Genomic DNA, 13,651 nt, shown 5'->3' on the forward strand with positions numbered 1-13,651 from the left:
CAGTGCATCATTACTGCATATGATGCTGAAAGGGAAGTGGACCTAGGACAAATCCTCAGCTATGAACTGATTAATGTCCCTCTACTGTAGCTATTGCAGATAGCGATGGTTATTTGTGAAGTGGAAATAAGTCATCCTCACTCAAGTGCTGTCTAGCAATGTGGAATGTCCAGTAGTGATCACTACAAAAACTACTCATTCAACACTGGTAATAGATGCTTAAGATCTATGTCTTTAGGGCACCCATCTGACTGCAGCACATTAAAGAAGTATGCAGGAAAGTTTGTAAGAAACGTGTGGTAGCAAATGATGTTGACTATCAAATAAATAGACCTAATGTAGGAATGCACACAGATATTGCAACAGTTCAGGCCAATCCAAACTTTTCTCATCTGTTGTTCCTCGTTGGTGGAACACACTGCCAGTTCCTACAAGGGCAGGGACATCCCTCTCCATTTTCAAAAAACTCCTGAAGACCCAGCTCTTTAGAGAACATCTTCTTTCATAGCACCACTTGCAACAAGTCTTGCTGATCCTAGCACTCACCAGCCGTCTTGAACTGACACTCAACTGTTTAAAAACAGCACTCACTGATGCACTTATTCTTACTGTACTCTACCGTTTTTAAATTGTCCTTAAATTGTTGAGAGAATTGTTTTAAAACTTAACTGTTAACATGTTGTTAGTTGCTTTGGTTAAAAATGCGTCAGCCAAATGTAATGTAATGTAATGTAATGTAATAATGGTGTAGGCATATCTGATTAAGACCCAAAGAGTGGTTGAAACGTACTTATTAAATTACACTGGGAGCAAAGAAGACTATCTTCACTTTTTTCCCTTTGCAACTGTCAAAGAAATCCCATAAACACAGGAAGGCCTAGGGTAGCCTACATCAGATGGCCTAAATATTAGGCTCTTCTGCATAGCATTAAGTGATTTGCATGCAGTAATTTGAACACTGACCTTGATCTAGCCTACTTTGGCTATTTAAAGGTAATTTATTGCCAAAACATCACACAATATAAATGAGCTATAGCAAACAATAAAGGACTTAATCACACACAAACTACTATTTTACTGACTACAAAAATAAATTTAGCCGCAAGCGGCAATGGCGGGCCCGAGCACCTGCGGGCTGCAACCCGTGACATGTCGGAATCCAACAAAGCACCGACGTGGTGCGTTTGTGAAATGTACATATTTGATGCGTGTGCTATTTAGGGCCCGAGCACCGAAGGGCGCAAGGCCCTATTGTTTTTGTAAGGATTATTATTTTTCACTATTATTATTAGGGCCCGAGCACCGAAGGGCGCAAGGCCCTATTGTTTTTGTAAGGATTATTATTATTATTAGGGCCCGAGCACCGAAGGGCGCAAGGCCCTATTGTTTTTGTAAGGATTATTATTATTATTAGGGCCCGAGCACCGAAGGGCGCAAGGCCCTATTGTTTTTGTAAGGATCATTATTATTATTATTATTATTATTATTATTATTGTTATTCCACTTTTTTGCTTTCCTGTTTTTGAGGTGGTTAACATGGTCGAACACTCTTGAAATTTGGCACACACGTCAGGTGTCACGCATCGCAGTTAGGTACAAGAGCTTGACCCCGGGCGTGGCCCAGGGACTCGCTAGCGCCCCCTTAGGTGACTGATTCCGTGGTTGGCATATATTTTGAGGTGGTTAACATGGTCGAAAACGCATGAAATTTGGCACACACATCAAGTGATACAGTGAATAGACAGGGATAAAAGCTTGGCACCGGGCGTTGCCCAGGAACTCCATAGCGCCCCCTTATGTCACTGTGACTTGTGGTTGGCATATAGTTTTAGATACACACACCAAATTTGGTGGGTGTATGTACCTCCCAAAAACAAACAACTTTTGTATTAACATGTCATTAGCCACGCCCACAGGAAGTGAGGTAATTGAGATTTTGTGCCTTGTGGACATGATCAATTTTAACGTACTCCTCCTAGACGGTTGATCCGATTCATGTCAAAGTTGGTATACATGACGCCGAGATGTTACTGATTCTAAATTGTGAAGCCTTTTTTTGCTATGTTGTAATTTGACAAAATGGCGAAATTGTTCATTTTAATAACGTTCCACACAAACAATAAATGTGTCATAATTCACCATGCATGGCTTGAAATGTTTTACATTTCACAGGTCATTAAAGACCATGTTAATGATAATATTCACATGCCCATAATGCATGTTTGGCATAGCGCCACCAACTGGCAACAGAAAGAATGGCAATTATGCTGATTTCACATGATCAATTTGAACATACTCCTCCTAGACGGTTTGTCAGATTCATTTGAAAATTGGCAAACATTATGCCAAGATGTCACTGAAGTTAAATTGTGAATGGATTTTTTAATTTTGTAATGTATTTGATATGATTTTAATATCTCACCATATAAACAGGAAATGTGTCATAAATCACAGTGCATTGAATGAATGGTCTGAAACTTCTCAGGTTAATAGATATCATGATTATGATGATATCCAGACACCCAATGGGCCTGCCTGGCATAGCGCCTCCACCTGGCCAAGCAGGAAATGTGCCAGAAATGGACAATGCCTTAAGTGATTTATCTGAAACTTTATAAAATGTTGGATATCATTATTGTGATGATATTCACATGCGTAATTCACAGGCCTAGCATAGCGCCACCTTCTGGCCAAGCAGGAAATGTGCCAGAAATGCTCTATGCTTTGAATAAATGGTCTGAAACTTTTCAGGTTAATAGATATTATGATTATGATGATATCCAGAAACCCTATGGGCCTGCCTGGCATAGCGCCACCACCTGGCCAAGCAGGAAAATGTGCCAGAAATTGGTAATGCCTTTATTGGTTGATCTGAAACTTTACAAAATATTGGATATCATTATTGTGATGATATTCACATGTGTAATTCACATGCCTAATATAGCGCCACCATCTGGCCAAAAAGTGTATCAAAAATGTTCTTTGCTTAAAATGAATGATCTGAAATTTCTCAGGTTAATATATATTATGATTATGATGACACACAATGGGCCTGCCTTGCATATTGCCCCACCTGGCCAAGCAAGTAAATGTGCCAGAAAATAACATGCAAAAACAAATAACACACACATCAAATATGTACATTTTACAAATGCACCACGTCGGTGCTTTGTTGGATTCTGAAATGTCATGGGTTGCGGCCCGCAGGTGCTCGGGCCCGCCATTGCCGCTTGCGGCTATATTTCACTATTATTATTGTTATTCCACTTTTTTGCTTTCCTGTTTTTGAGGTGGTTAACATGGTCGAAAACTCTTGAAATTTGGCACACACATCAGGTGTCACGCATCGCAGTTAGGTACAAGAGCTTGACCCCGGGCGTGGCCCAGGGACTCGCTAGCGCCCCCTTAGGTGACTGATCCCGTGGTTGGCAAATATTTTGAGGTGGTTAACATAATCGAAAAGTCTTGAAATTTGGCACACACATCAAGTGTCACACAAAGCAGCTAGGTAAAAAAGCTTGGCCCCTTGGACTCGCTAGCGCCCCCTTATGTCACTCTGACTTGTGGTTGGCATATAGTTTTAGATACACACACCAAATTTGGTGGGTGTATGTAACTCCCAAAACCAAACAACTTTTGTATTAACATGTTATTAGCCACGCCCACAGGAAGTGAGGTAATTGAGATTTTGTGCGTTGTGGACATGATCAATTTTAACATACTCCTCCTAGACGGTTGATCCGATTCATGTCAAAGTTGGTATACATGACGCCGAGATGTTCCTGATTATAAATTGTGAAGCCTTTTTTTGATATGTTGTAATTTGACGAAATGACGAAATTATTAATTTTAATACCCTTCCACATGAACAATAAATGTGTCATAATTCACCATGCATGGCTTGAAATGTTTTACATTTCACAGGTCATTAAAGACCATGTTAATGATAATATTCACATGCCCATAATGCATGTTTGGCATAGCGCCACCACCTTGCAACAGAAAGAATGACAATTATACTGATTTCACATGATCAATTTGAACATACTCCTCCTAGACGGTTTGTCAGATTAATTTGAAATTTGGCAAACATTATGCCAAGATGTCGCTGATGTTAAATTGTGAAGGGATTTTTGAATGTTGTAATATTTTGATATGATTTTAATATCTCACCACATAAACAGAAAATGTGTCATAAATCACAGTGCATTGAATGAATGGTCTGAAACTTTTCAGGTTAATAGATATCATGATTATGATGATATCCAGACACCCAATGGGCCTGCCTGGCATAGCGCCACCACCTGGCCAAGCAGGAAATGTGCCAGAAATGGAAAATGCCTTAAGTGATTGATCTGAAACTTTATAAAATATTGGATATCATTATTGTGATGATATTCACATGCGTAATTCACAGGCCTAGCATAGCGCCACCATCTGTCCAAGCAGGAAATATGCCAGAAATGCTCTATGCTTTGAATAAATGGTCTGAAACTTCTCAGGTTAATAGATATCATGATTATGATGATATCCAGACACCTAATGGGCCTGCCTGGCATAGCGCCACCACCTGGTCAAGCAGGAAATGTGCCAGAAATGGACAATACCTTAAGTGATTGATCTGAAAGTTTACAAACATTTTGGATATCATTATTGTGATGATATTCACATGTGTAATTTCAATGCCTAACATAGCGCCACCATCTGGCCAACCAAAAAGTGTATCAGAAATGTTCTTTGCTTAAAATGAATGGTCTGAAATTTCTCAGGTTAATATATATTATGATTATGATGACACCCAATGGGCCTGCCTTGCATTAAGCCCCCACCTGGCCAAGCGAGTAAATGTGGCAGAAAATAAAATACAAAAACAAATAGCACACGCATCAAATATGTACATTTCAGAAACTCACCACGTCGGTGCTTTGTTGGATTCTGACATGTCACGGGTTGCGGCCCGCAGGTGCTCGGGCCCGCCATTGCCGCTTGCGGCTATATTTAGGGCCCGAGCACCGAAGGGCGCAAGGCCCTATTGTTTTTGTAAGGATTATTATTATTATTATTATTATTATTATTATTATTATTGTTATTCCACTTTTTTGCTTTCCTGTTTTAGAGGTGGTTAACATGGTCGAAACCTCTTGAAATTTGGCACACACGTCAGGTGTCATGCATCGCAGTTAGGTACAAGAGCTTGACCCCGGGCGTGGCCCAGGGACTCGCTAGCGCCCCCTTAGGTGACTGATCCCGTGGTTGGCAAATATTTTGAGGTGGTTAACATAATCGAAAACGCATGAAATTTAGCACACACATCAAGTGGTACAGTGAATAGACAGGGATAAAAGCTTGGCACCGGGCGTTGCCCAGGAACTCCATAGCGCCCCCTTACGTCACAGTGACTTGTGGTTGGCATATAGTTTTAGATACACACACCAAATTTGGTGGGTGTATGTAACTCCCAAAAACAAACAACTTTTGTATTAACATGCCATTAGCCACACCCACAGGAAGTGAGGTAATTGAGATTTTGTGCGTTGTGGACATGATCAATTTTAACGTACTCCTCCTAGACGGTTGATCCGATTCATGTCAAAGTTGGTATACATGATGCCGAGATGTTCCTGATTATAAATTGTGAAGGTTTTTTTCGATATGTTGTAATTTGACGAAATGACAAAATTCTTAATTTTAATACCCTTCCACATAAACAATAAATGTGTCATAATTCACCATGCATGGCTTGAAATTTTTTAAATTTCACAGGTCATTGAAGACCATGTTAATGATAATATTCACATGCCCATAATGCATGTTTGGCATAGCGCCACCAACTGGCAACAGAAAGAATGACAATTATACTGATGTCACATGATCAATTTGAACATACTCCTCCTAGACGGTTTGCCAGATTCATTTGAAATTTGGCAAACATTATGCCAAGATGTCGCTGATGTTAAATTGTGAATGGATTTTTGAATGTTGTAATATATTTGATATGATTTTAATATCTCACCACATAAACAGTAAATGTGTCATAAATCACAGTGCATTGAATGAATGGTCTGAAACTTCTCAGGTTAATAGATATTATGATTATGATGATATCCAGACACCCAATGGGCCTGCCTGGCATAGCGCCACCACCTGGCCAAGCAGGAAATGTGCCAGAAATGGAAAATGCCTTAAGTGATTGATCTGAAACTTTATACAATATTGGATATCATTATTGTGATGATATTCACATGCGTAATTCACAGGCCTAGCATAGCGCCACCATCTGGCCAAGCAGGAAATGTGCCAGAAATGCTCTATGCTTTGAATAAATGGTCTGAAACTTCTCAGGTTAATAGATATTATGATTATGATGATATCCAGACACCCAATGGGCCTGTCTGGCATAGCGCCACCACCTGGTCAAGCAGGAAATGTGCCAGAAAATGGACAATGACTTAAGTGATTGATCTGAACGTTTACAAACATTTTGGATATCATTATTGTGATGATATTCACATGTGTAATTTTCATGCCTAACATAGCGCCACCATCTGGTCAACCAAAAAGTGTATCAGAAATGTTCTTTGCTTAAAATGAATGGTCTGAAATTTCTCAGGTTAATATATATTATGATTATGATGACACCCAATGGGCCTGCCTTGCATTGCGCCCCCACCTGGCCAAGCAAGTACATGTGGCAGAAAATAAAATACAAAAACAAGTATCACACGCATCAAATATGTACATTTCACAAACGCACCACGTCGGTGCTTTGTTGGATTCCGACATGTCACGGGTTGCGGCCCGCAGGTGCTCGGGCCCGCCATTGCCGCTTGCGGCTATATTTATTATTATTATTGTTATTCCACTTTTTTGCTTTCCTGTTTTTGAGGTGGTTAACATGGTCGAAACCTCTTGAAATTTGGCACACACGTCAGGTGTCATGCATCGCAGTTAGGTACAAGAGCTTGACCCCGGGCGTGGCCCAGGGACTCGCTAGCGCCCCCTTAGGTGACTGATCCCGTGGTTGGCAAATATTTTGAGGTGGTTAACATAATCGAAAACGCATGAAATTTAGCACACACATCAAGTGGTACAGTGAATAGACAGGGATAAAAGCTTGGCACCGGGCGTTGCCCAGGAACTCCATAGCGCCCCCTTACGTCACAGTGACTTGTGGTTGGCATATAGTTTTAGATACACACACCAAATTTTGTGGGTGTATGTAACTCCCAAAAACAAACAACTTTTGTATTAACATGTCATTAGCCACGCCCACAGGAAGTGAGGTAATTGAGATTTTGTGCGTTGTGGACATGATCAATTTTAACGTACTCCTCCTAGACGGTTGATCCGATTCATGTCAAAGTTTGTATACATGATGCCGAGATGTTCCTGATTATAAATTGTGAAGCCTTTTTTTGATATGTTGTAATTTGACGAAATGGCGAAATTATTAATTTTAATACCCTTCCACATAAACAATAAATGTGTCATAATTCACCATGCATGGCTTGAAATGTTTTAAATTTCACAGGTCATTGAAGACCATGTTAATGATAATATTCACATGCCCATAATGCATGTTTGGCATAGCGCCACCAACTGGCAACAGAAAGAATGACAATTACACTGATGTCACATGATCAATTTTAACATACTGCTCCTAGACGGTTTGCCAGATTCATTTGAAATTTGGCAAACATTATGCCAAGATGTCGCTGATGTTAAATTGTGAATGGATTTTTGAATTTTGTAATGTATTTGATATGATTTTAATATCTCACCACATAAACAGGAAATGTGTCATAAATCACAGTGCATTGAATGAATGGTCTGAAACTTCTCAGGTTAATAGATATCATGATTATGATGATATCCAGACACCCAATGGGCCTGCTTGGCCAGGTGGGGGCGTAATGCAAGGCAGGCCCATTGGGTGTCATCATAATCATAATATATATTAACCTGAGAAATTTCAGACCATTCATTTTAAGCAAAGAACATTTCTGATTCACTTAAGGTATTGTCCATTTCTGGCACATTTCCTGCTTGACCAGGTGGTGGCGCTATGCCAGGCAGGCCCATTGGGTGTCTGGATATCATCATAATCATAATATCTATTAACCTGAGAAGTTTCAGACCATTTATTCAAAGCATAGAGCATTTCTGGCACATTTCCTGCTTGGCCAGATGGTGGCGCTATGCTAGGCCTGTGAGTTACGCATGTGAATATCATCACAATAATGATATCCAATATTTTATAAAGTTTCAGATCAATCACTTAAAGCATTTTCCATTTCTGGCACATTTCCTGCTTGGCCAGGTGGTGGCGCTATGCCAGGCAGGCCCATTGGGTGTCTGGATATCATCATAATCATGATATCTATTAACCTGAGAAGTTTCAGACCATTCATTCAATGCACTGTGATTTATGACACATTTCCTGTTTATGTGGTGAGATATTAAAATCATATCAAATATATTACAACATTCAAAAATACCTTCACAATTTAACATCAGCGACATCTTGGCATAATGTTTGCCAAATTTCAAATGAATCTGACAAACCGTCTAGGAGGTGTATGTTCAAATTGATCATGTGACATCAGTATAATTGTCATTCTTTCTGTTGCCAGTTGGTGGCGCTATGCCAAACATGCATTATGGGCATGTGAATATTATCATTGACATGGTCTTCAATGATCTGTGAAATTTAAAACATTTCAAGCCATGCATGGTGAATTATGACACATTTATTGTTTATGTGGAAGGGTATTAAAATGAATAATTTCGCCATTTCGTCAAATTACAACATATAAAAAAAAAACTTCACAATTTATAATCAGGAACATCTCAGCATCATGTATACCAACTTTGACATGAATCGGATCAACCGTCTAGGAGGAGTACGTTAAAATTGATCATGTCCACAACACACAAAATCTCAATTACCTCACTTCCTGTGGGCGTGGCTAATGGCATGTTAATACAAAAGTTGTTTGTTTTTGGGAGTTACATACACCCACCAAATTTGGTGTGTGTATCTAAAACTATATGCCAACCACAAGTCACTGTGACGTAAGGGGGCACTATGGAGTTCCTGGGCAACGCCCGGTGCCAAGCTTTTATCCCTGTCTATTCACTGTACCACTTGATGTGTGTGCTAAATTTCATACGTTTTCGATTATGTTAACCACCTCAAAATATTTGCCAACCACGGGATCAGTCACCTAAGGGGGCGCTAGCGAGTCCCTGGGCCACGCCCGGGGTCAAGCTCTTGTACCTAACTGTGATGCATGACACCTGACGTGTGTGCCAAATTTCAAGAGTTTTCGACCATGTTAACCACCTCAAAAACAGGAAAGCAAAAAAGTGGAATAACAATAATAAAAATAGCCGCAAGCGGCAATGGCGGGCCCGAGCACCTCCGGTCAGCAACCCGCGACATTTCGGAATCCAACAAAGCACCGACGCGGTGCGTGTGTGGAATGTACATATTTGATGCGTGTGCTATTTGTTTTTGTATTTAATTTTCTGGGACATATACTTGCTTGGCCAAGTGGGGGCGCAACGCAAGGCAGGCCCATTGGGTGTCATCATAATCATAATATATATTAACCTGAGAAATTTCAGACTATTCATTATAAGCAAAGAACATTTCTGATGCACTTTTTGGTTGGCCAGATGGTGGCGCTATGTTAGGCATGAAAATTACATTTGCTTAACTGTGATTATCATCACAATAAAGATATTCAAAATGTTTGTACATTTTCAGATCGATCACTTAAGGCATTGTCCATTTCTGGCACATTTCCTGCTTGACCTGGTGGTGGCGCTATGCCAGGCAGGCCCATAGGGTCTCTGGATATCATCATAATTATAATATCTATTAACCTGAGAAGTTTCAGACCATTCATTCAAAGCATAAAGCATTTATGGCATATTTCCTGTTTGGCCAGATGGTGGCGCTATGCTAGGCATGTGAATTATATGTGTGAATATCATCACAATAATGATATCCAATATTTTATAAAGTTTCAGATCAATCACTTAAGGCATTGTCCATTTCTGGCACATTTCCTACTTGGCCAGGTGGTGGCGCTATGCCAAGCAGGCCCATTGGGTGTCAGAATATCATCATAATCATAATATCTATTAACCTGAGAAGTTTCAGACCATTCATTCAATGCACTGTGACTTTATGACACATTTCCTGTTTATAGGGTGAGATATTAAAATTATGACATATTACAACATATCAAAAATCCGTTCGCAATTTAACATCAGCAACATCTTGGCATCATATTTGCCAAATTTCACATGAATCTGACAAATTGTCTAGGAGGAGTATGTTAAAATTGACCATGTGACATCAGTGTAATTGCCATTCTTTCTGTTGCCAGGTGGTGGCGCTATGCAAAATATGCATTATGGGCATGTGAATATCATCACTCCCATGGTATTCAAAGACCTGTGAAATGTAAAACATTTCAAGCCATGCATGGTGAATTATGACACATTTATTGTTTATGTGGAAGGGTATTAAAATTAATAATTTCGCCATTGCGTCAAATTACATCATATAAAAAAAAAGCTTCACAATTTATAATCAGGAACATCTCAGCGTCATGTATACCAACTTTGACATGAATCGGATCAACCGTCTAGGAGGAGTACGTTAAAATTGATCATGTCCACAACGCACAAAATCTCAATTACCTCACTTCCTGTGGGCGTGGCTAATGGCATGTTAATACAAAAGTTGATTGTTTTTGGGAGTTACATACACCCACCAAATTTGGTGTGTATATCTAAAACTATATGCCAACCACAAGTCACAGTGACATAAGGGGGCGCTATGGAGTTCCTGGGCAACGCCCGGTGCCAAGGCTTTTCCCCTGTGTATTCACGGTACCTCTTGACGTGTGTGCCATGCGTTTTCAGCGATGGGAAGCACCTCTTTTGGCATCACAATTCATCACATTTTAGTCCGCACAAAATCCCAAATACCTCACTTCCTGTTGGGCGTGGCTAATGCATTGTACATACAAAAGTTGTTCATCTTGGGGAGATACACACACTTGCCAAATTTAGTGTGTCTCGCTGAAAGTATGTGCCAACCACTGCATCAATCACCTAAGGGGGCGCTAGTGAGTCCCTGGGCCACGCCCGGGGCCAAGCCTTTATGCCTGTGTAGCCATTGTAATACCAGATGTGTGTGCCAAATTCCAAGACTTTTCATCCATGCTAACCACCTCAAAAATAGCAAAAAGGTGAACAAATAATAATAATAATAATAATAATAATAATAATAATAATCCTTACAAAAACAATAGGGCCTTGCGCCCTTTGGTGCTCGGGCCCTAATAATAATAATAATAATAATAATAATAATAATAATAATCCTTACAAAAACAATAGGGCCTTGCGCCCTTCGGTGCTCGGGCCCTAATAATAATCCTTACAAAAACAATAGGGCCTTGCGCCCTTCGGTGCTCGGGCCCTAATAATTATGTAGGAAGTTTAGAAGTTTGAAACCCAGAATTGACCAAAAGTGCACCAAATTCAACACAGATGACTCAATACACTTGGAGGAGGCCTGCGTCCTTTCTTTTCCAGATATTTTAGGATTTGGATATCGCTTCAGTATGGAGTATCAAGATATTTATGGCAGGTATTGTATCGAAGTCATAATTTTGGTATCGTGACAACACTATGCCAGAGCCACTCTGTTTTCTAGATGTCGAGGATCCGAGGCTCTACCACCAACGAGTGATGCTGCTCAATGGCATATTAGAAGAGCACATTATCAAGCTCTAGTATGGAGGCAAGCACACATACCAAATCCAGTGTTACTAGAAGTAAAATGTTTTTTACTTGACGGTTGTTGCTGACGGTAGATGCAGTTCTGCATTAGGCTTATTCCCGCTATCTAAGTTTATATGTACTGTAGGATATATTCTGAGTTGAAGGTTATCTGTGCAATTTGTTATTGTGATAAAATGCATTAAACACCACGAGTGACTCACTATGTTAGTGTAAGCTGTATCAAGGCCCAAATGGGGACAATTTATTTTGAATAGGACAACATTATTTTGTCTGAGTATTAGATTAATGTGTGTCTGGGGGTGTTTCTGTATCTGTAATGTATATATTATCTGCTATACCTACAAATCACATAAATGTTAAAGCACTGCAAAACAACTTTTCTTTGGAGCAATATAAGCAAGTTAAACTCCAATTCAACAGAGCAAAACAAAATCATTTAGTGTTTCTAAGGCTTTTCAAACTCTTATGAACTCTTATGACCACACATTTCACCACATTTCATATGGTTATTACTCCTCATCCTCCACAACTTTGCTCACAGGCAGGGAATACCAGATTTAAGGGGAATCCAAATTAAATATATATAATTTTATATTCAGAAGAACTGTGCAATAGCCTACATAAATGCTTAGGAACAGGAACCAATGTGTTTGAGCCTGAGAGCTAAGGGTGCGTAAATACCTGCCGGCTCGCACTGCAGAAGTTTGTTTTTGTTGAAAGTATGGATGCTTACAGTAAAGAGAAAGATGTCAGTTTTGCTTACAACTCGCTAACTTCTCTAAACAGCGGACATCCTTCAAACAGCGGCCGCGAAGAGTGTGTTTTAAGTTGAACAGACACCGGTCACGTTAAAGAATAACTGTTACACCGATAGCTGTGTTTATGGACAGTTATATTCTCCTGCTGGACAGCAACGCAATGATTAGCCTATGAAAAAATACGTTGTTCATGTAGGCTAATAACAGCGAAGAAGATCACGCTAGCTGCTTGGATGTTATGGGATAGCCTGATGCCTTTAGAAGTTTTAGGCTACCGCCGCCCAAAGGTTATCTTTTGGCGCTGTTTCTGTCTCTATGTTCGTTAGCATAGATATATACGGTTCGTTAGTAAGATAACTCGAAAAGTACTGTAGCCTACGGATTTGGATGACATTTTCGCACAACATGGGTATTATAATCGCAAATTTTAAAACCGTCCCGTCGTGAGGATGCCGCGAAATCAGCTGTGTGTGTTCACCATGGAAACAGTAACTGCACAGCAACACGGTTATTTTTTGTTATGTAAAACATAACAAGAATACAGTTATGAATGTTACTGTACTCTTGCTTTGTTTCATAGGGCTTTTTGCAGTTACTGTACAAACAACCACCATTTTTCTCCAAAAACGACACACATTTGAGATGTTTTGTCACATAACAAAGGATGCCTTAAATGTCATGAAAATGATAATAACTCATTTTTGACCAAAAATGCAGTTACTGCCTTTTTGTTTTGTAGGGCAGTGCTCTGGTCGGTAATAGGTAACAATGCGACCTCTCTTTTTGCTGTCCCTTCCAGCGCACTCAACAGAAAGTCAACCCTTTGTGCAGCAGTCAGCCCCTAGGCCCGTATAAATGCCACTCTAAAAATTTTCCTGGCCCCCCTTAACCACTAAACTTTGGGACCCATGGTCCACTCATGAACCAGGGCATCATTGCTGTTGTGACTGAGGGTGGTGCCTCTGCTATCTGTGCCTGCCTTTCCATATTGTTGTGTGATTCAAGGGTCCTGCTGACTACGCCAAAATTGTAACGGTAACAGATTACCGGCTATTCTCCCCTCGAAA

This window comes from Alosa pseudoharengus, unplaced genomic scaffold, assembly GCF_046254945.1.
Source record: "Alosa pseudoharengus isolate Yale_2024_CS ecotype anadromous, Long Island Sound unplaced genomic scaffold, YU_APseudo_1.1 YU_APseudo_1.1_scf_15, whole genome shotgun sequence".
NCBI lineage: Eukaryota > Metazoa > Chordata > Actinopteri > Clupeiformes > Clupeidae > Alosa > Alosa pseudoharengus.